The sequence below is a fragment of the Colossoma macropomum genome, unplaced genomic scaffold (assembly GCF_904425465.1).
Source record: "Colossoma macropomum unplaced genomic scaffold, Colossoma_macropomum, whole genome shotgun sequence".
Taxonomy (NCBI): Eukaryota; Metazoa; Chordata; class Actinopteri; order Characiformes; family Serrasalmidae; genus Colossoma; species Colossoma macropomum.
In genome coordinates this window covers 5,988,117-5,995,292 of record NW_023494798.1, presented here as the reverse complement: position 1 = coordinate 5,995,292, position 7,176 = coordinate 5,988,117, and the positions used below count along the sequence as shown (strand labels likewise).

The 7,176-nt window shown below is 38.1% G+C and overlaps 1 pseudogene; it reads right to left on the bottom strand.

The window, feature by feature from the left end:
- Positions 1-242: 242 nt before the first annotated feature.
- Positions 243-6,405, bottom strand: LOC118818486 (annotated as a pseudogene).
- Between the last annotated feature and the right edge of the window lie 771 nt (positions 6,406-7,176).

Here is a 7,176-nt window from a genome sequence, read left to right as displayed (position 1 = left end):
GCTATCTATCTGCAGAGGTTTTCTGAGGAATGGAAGGATGAGCTGGCTATTAATGCTCCCCCCTCATCTGTTGAAAATCTATACGAGCTGACCCTCAGGCTGGACAGAGCACTGCCGGGACCAGAAGGCTGATGATGCCGGACATCCTCCTGAGGGACACATTGGTCCTTGCCCTGCCTTCCCCCTCCCTCTGTCACCTCTTGAACTGCTTGAGTCCTGAGAACAGCCCATGCAGTTGGGGACTACCTGTATTTCCTGCCAAGAATGGGACACCTGTATACAGGAGGGCAGACACCTCTACTATGGGTGCTCATGTCACTTCCATTCTGACTGCCCCAAGCTGCCAGTAAAAGCCAAGATCCTTCACAGGAAGTGAGACCTGTGATAGACCCTGCCCTTTTCACCAGCAGTCAGGCATTTTTCTAGATGTTACCATCTCTTGGAGGCATCGGCAGTAGAAAGTCTTGGAATGTCCATACTATACCTCACTCCAGCTGGTCTAGTGCTTCTTAGGTTTTTATAAATTTTGGGCATTTGAGAACATCACTTCTGCCTAATGTACACTTCATTCCTCCAGTTGCTCATCTCAGTTTCTAGTCTGCACAGATCATTAAAAATGCATCATATATTTAGGATGCAAAGTACCTCTTCATGCACCAGACCAGATGGGGTTTCATTCTTCAACCAGTTTGACCTTGTTGTGTCTCTTCGACTAGGCACATATAACTTAAAATCTGATGCCTAGCACACAGATCCTGGCCCTGCTGTGAGATCAAAATTTCAGACACCCTCCAACAGGATCCTGAGCATGGAAGAGGTCCCTCTGTAAACTTTATGTCCCCACATCTGGTTGGACCCAGGCCCTACAGTGAGATCTTACATCCTCATTCTCAGAACACCTAGAGGTGACCAGAACTAACTATGCCCATAATACATTGCAGGATCACTCTCCCCATATATACCCAGAGAAACCCAAAGGCTAATATGGGGGTTTCTGCAGCTGGACATCTTGTCCATCCCTGTCACCATGTCAGGCAGATGGTCTGATCCACTATTTGGGCTACCTCAGACAGTTGGAAACGGACTGCAAACTGAAGAAAGCAACTGAGGTCCATATTCTATGTGTCTAGGGAGCTGGCCCCTGGATATGTGGGTCCCCTCAAGGTGGTCAGGTGGGTTAATCTTGTTCCCTGTCTGCTTTTCTAGTTCCATGTAAATCATTCCAACGTTCCCTGTCTCACATTTTAGCTGGTATTCTGTAGTCCCCTTGAGAAAGCTCTGATTTCCCAGTTCTGAGCACCCCCAGCTCCCCGGCTTACATACTCAGGCAGGTGTTAAGCTTAAGCTTAAACACTTTTTACTTTGCAATGTCAAGCCAATATCTTATGTCACAACTACAAGTTTTGTCTACCCTGTCAGGGTTAAATACAACATATATAATGCTTGAAACTGTAAAATCATCTTTAGAGGTGTTGTGTCCCCTTTTCAACAGTAATTCTTATGTCCCCTCAAAATCATTCAGTTATGGATTTTGTTGTAGAATTAATTTCTTTCCTTACCGTTTTCACATCAGATATCCTTTTTTATTTAATTTATTTAATTATAAATGGTTTGTTTACCTGTGAAGACTTACTGATTTAGTTGAATAAAACACAAAGATAACAGGTGGACAAGGACAGGATAGGGACAAAACATATTTACATTTTTCATTAACACTGTGACCATAATAAATACCTATGCTTATATTCGACAGTGGAGGCTTTGGTTGTGTTAGTGAGTGACCAAATTTGTCTGTGTTTTGGTCATGTAATATTGACTCATAAAACAATTTTTTTTACAATTTTTTATTGTAGTAATATAGTAGATTTATAATTTAAAACATTTTGAATGTGGTAAAAATAGTTTTTGCTTTTGTAATAGCTGCTGATTTCATTTAGCCAAGTATAGCTGCTAAATGTTAATTTGCTAAATGTTTCTATGATAATCAAGTTTCACATAGGTGGAAAAAAAGTTTACATATATTTTGTGCACGGTACAACTGTTCTTCTGGGAAAAAGAAAACTTTAGTGAAACATTTCAAAAGCATAACATATCTTGAGGCCAAAAAAAAATCTCTAGAATGGTGTCCAATGGCCTGAGACCACATTGAAAATCTGGGGTTTCATTCATTTAAACCTGTAAAAAAACAAATGCATAATACCTTTTTAAAACAAAGCAAAGATATGACTGATAAAAGATGAACAAAAAAAATTGAAAAAAATATTCAAGATTCTGCAGTATGTCTGTCAATAGTCTTTGTACAAAAGTTCTGACATTTTTTTCAGTCTCATCTCTTCTATTGAAGCTTGTTTTCTGAAGGGTTGTAGGTAGATTTGATCTACTTATCAGAGTTCATGCCGGCTTGAGTGCACACTGGCATTAAAGCCAAAGGGGACATACAAAATTCTGAGAAATTCTCAATGTGGTGTTAAGCTAATTTGTAATGAAAGAAAAAAAAAAATAGAAGAATTTTCACTCATACTTTTACACCTTATCGCATGTAATTAACAAAATTTAATAAAGAAAGAAAAGCCGTTTCTTATACATTGCTTGATGCCAGTGACATTATTTTACTATAGTTGTAAATGAAGGTTTTTACCTTGAACATATACTTTGTTTAATGCATTCATGGAGGTACATGCAGGGCATTGTAAGGCAAAATAGTCCCCTTTTTATTTAAGATTTACCACTTTTGTCAGATTTACCACTCTTAACGGCATGTATAGAAAAACTCAGATGTGTAAAATCACTGGTTATTTTCAATAGCAATAGCCATTAAATGGCTATATATATATATGTGTATATATATATATATATAAATGTATGTATGTATATGTTGTGACATCTGGTTCAGAGGACGATCATTATGAATGAAAAATCAGTAAGTTTCTCTTAAACGTTCACATCAAACCTCTCTCACTGATCTCAGACATTCAGTTATGCTGATTTTATTAAAAGGTACTATTCCATTTTGAGATGTTTTAAAATGTTAACTTATCAAATGTTAACTCATTGTTAACTAATAATAGAATTGTCAGGGTCATGTTCTTTATATTAAGATATACTAATCGTGAACATTCAGCTCACTTAACTGGCACTTTATTCATAATTTGCTTTTTAGTGTTCTGCTCTGGTTTCATTATGATTATGTAACACTTTGGAAAAAAGATACAGAATAACAAACCTAAACTTGAAGCCAAAATGGCAAATATCTCCACAGCTACAGTAAACTTTCCAGGAGAGCTGATATAAGCTGGGATGAAGGTGAGCCAAACTGCACAGAATATGAGCATGCTGAATGTGATGAACTTGGCCTCGTTAAACTTATCAGGCAGCTTCCGAGCCAGAAAAGCTAAAACAAAACACAGTAGAGCCAAAAGTCCAATATAACCCAGCACAGCCCAGAAACCTATAGCTGAACCTAACTGACATTCTAAGATGATCTTTTCCTTGTAGTGCTTTAGATTTTTGAAGGGGAAAGGAGGAGATGTTGTTAACCAAAGCACACAAATAAGGACCTGTATGAGAGTGAAAGCAAGAACACTGAGTCTCTGCTGTGGAGGCCCAAACCATTTCATGACATTACTGCCTGGAAGTGTAGCTCTGAAGGCCATTAACACCACTATTGTTTTCCCCAGAACACAGGAGATGCAGAGGACGAAGGTGATCCCAAACGCTGTGTGACGCAGCACACAAGACCACTCAGAGGGCTGACCAATGAAAGTAAGTGAACAGAGAAAACACAGAGCCAGAGAGAAGAGCAACAAGAAACTCAGCTCTGAATTGTTGGCTTTGACTATTGGGGTATTTTTATGTCTGAAAAATATGATTGCTATCGTTGTTGTCAGAAATGTACCAATAATTGAAACAGCTGTTAGCAAAATTCCCATTGTGTCCTCATACGACAAGAATTCAGTTTCCTTCTTTACACATTCATTCCTGTGTTGATTTGACCAGTAGTCTTGATAGCACTGTTCACATTTAATTGAGTCTGTCAGAGAGAAATATATTACATACATAATAAAAAAAAGTTAGATGCAGAGGGACAGTAACTGAAGGAATGTATTTTATATAATGTTGCATTTGTCTTCTATGTTCTGAAACATGGAGAAAAGCTTCTGGACTGGAAACATTTCAGACATAATTATCACACATATTCTACAGTATTTTTTGATTAGCTGTAGTACCAACAATACTCTATTTCAACTCTGCTTTGTTTTATACCTGTAATGTTACTGATCTCTCCTTCAGCACATGGTATACAGTCATAGCAGCAGATAGGCTTTCCTTTCTGCACAGCCTTCCTGGTGCCTGGAGGGCAGCTCTCACTGCACACAGACACCGGCATCTATGAACAAAGCAAATGTTTAATAACGTAAAAGAATATATAATTTAGACATATTTACAAACTTGACATAAAATATACATGCTTTGTTGAGACCAACGTTCAGTTCTATTCCTGTACCTGGCTTGTATTTTGTGCCCACACAATAGACGGCATTTGTAATGCTAATCGAGTGTGAGCAGGAAAAGAAGAGTCATAATATCCAACAGTGACAAACTCGTGGTGATCTTCAATAGTTTGCCAGTTTATTATTTCATATTTACATGGAGGATCACCATTTTTATCAAAGTAAACCTCTTCACCTTCTTTGGTTTTAAAGCGCACTCTTTTGAGATGTTCTAGAAACTGACCAAATAGAACAAAGTTTAAGTTACAAAATCTGAAAAAGCTTAATACATACTTCTCAATAAAAGTACAGCATCCATGCTTAAATAGTCTTTTAACTTACAGTGAAAGGATCGGGCTGCTTCTTTGTAGGACATGTTTGCGTGCAGCCCAGAAGGTCATGCAGTGTATGGGCAATAGCATATACAGCTTTATAAGCATTATTGAAGGTGGGCATCAGGGTCATGTCTGTGAATTCATTGTCCATTTCAGACAGTTTCTCCTGTCCTGTGCACACTGTTGTATCTTTTGAGTCATTCTGCACTGTATGTTTGCAATTAAACAAAGCCTCCCAGAATTCAGTAAAAATGGCACTGCCTGCAGATTTCAGTGGATTTATATCCAAAATGAAGTCTTTCAGACCTGTCACTGTTGTTTTGGGTATAGTTAGCCCTATGGCTCCTTGCAGTATTTTGTGCTTATCCATTCTGGCTACAGTTGAATCAGAAATCCAAGGTCCAGTTCCCACCCACTGGTATCCAGTAATGTTGTGCTCATGAAGTATATCGATCAAAATCTCCATGTCCCAATAAGCGACATATGCCACAATCACTCGAGAAGTAGAGCTTTTGATCTGCTGGATTATTCTCAGCACTTTTTCTTGTGAATATGTTGTAAAAAATGGAAGGGAATATTCTAAGCATATACCCAATTTTTCAGCAGCTTCAGTAAATGCAGCCATTCCACTGTTACCATAATCATCATCTCTTCTGATTGCACCCACCCAGGTCCAGCCAAATTGCTTGACCATCTCTGCCAGTGCTCTGCTCTGGTAGTAATCACTGGGAACAGTGCGCAGAAATGTGGGATATATTCTTTTGTCACTGAGACACTCACATTTGGCATCGTGACTGATCTAAAAACAGTTTTACACAGGTCTGTAGGATTATGTTCAATTATATTCTTTATGCCAGATATGCATTGTATTTAAAATTAAAGGTAAGTTCAGAAATCATTTTACCTAATGGTTATAATTGATAAAAGATTAAATGCTTACTAAGGGAATGCTGAAAGGTTCAATAGTCTTTGCAATAGCCATTGACACTGATGAGTATGACTCGCCAATTATGGCTTGTGCCTGTGCTGGCTTTGTGCAGGGCTCATCCAATATTGAGTTCTCATTTCCATTAACAAGTGCCATAGCCATTTTAACCCCCATAGCCCTGGAACTGCAAGTGTCATAGATCTTGTAGCCCAGTGAGACTCCAGGGAGTAAAGAGGAACTGTTGTTGATCTCTTCTATTGCAAAAATCACAGACTGTGAAAACTGCATTGCTCTGAAATCAAGACTGGATTAGAGAAAAAAGATGTACACAAATGTTTTAAGGACAACATGTTGAACTGCAATTACTACTGTCTAAGTGCTGAAAATAGTATCTATTCATTCAGTGTATGAAAATCTTGCTTTGTCTTTGTGCGTACCTCACACATTTCATTGGAGATGGCTTGACCATATAGGACACTTCTGTGATTTCCCAAGTCCTATGGAAGGGGAAAATCCCTCCAACTATGATATCACCATCCTTTGAAAGTTGTGGATAAACAGGTTCTCCTTGCAGGCTACAAATAGTCCCATTTGTTCTGCAAAAATTGATGATGACCATCACTACATGCAAGAGATTAAAGACAGACTCCATCGGCCCATTCAGCTTCTGAGTAGGGATAATGATTCAGTGTGTGCAAAGACAGTTCAGCTGGTTGGACAGCAAGTTTTTGTGGTATTTATACAGAAATGCAGATCCTCTTTGGTAATGTTACACTGATGAGCCACAATCAAAGGAGGTGTGGCTTTCAAATATTAGCAGCACTAATCAGAAAGAAGCTGACCTCACTGTCTTTTTATTGCTTATTTTACTTTTTTTATGATCGTACATTGATACTTTAATGATCACTGTGTAGTCCTTTTGTTTTTAATTATCTTATGCTTATTTGCAAGACCAACAATTTTATTCAAATATTCAAATCCCCTTGCAATTAAAGGAAAATAAACGATTACCTACATAGCTACATTTTTTTTTCTACTGCTAAAAACAAATGACAATGAAATAAGTTTTGTAAGTTCGGAAATTTATTTCGTTATGATTGTGCCATGGAGTTTGTTCTGGCTTTCTCACTTAACTGCATGATTTTAATAAGCAGAGTGCTTTTTTAAGGCCATATTGGGCTTTATTTCTTCTTGCTGAATTTGCATATCGGCTCCAGATAATGAATAAGGTAGACAACACAGATTGTGTGACTTAGTGATTAATTCCAGGTTCTTGCTGCTTAACTGGAATTATCTTGTCTACTCTGTTGTTTGACCAGCCATATGCTTTGGTCACTTCTACTGCCTCCCACGCATCACTATTAACCTTCTGTGCTAAGCTGTTTTGGTTTAAACACGTGTCAGATTCTATCCTGTCCAGTGA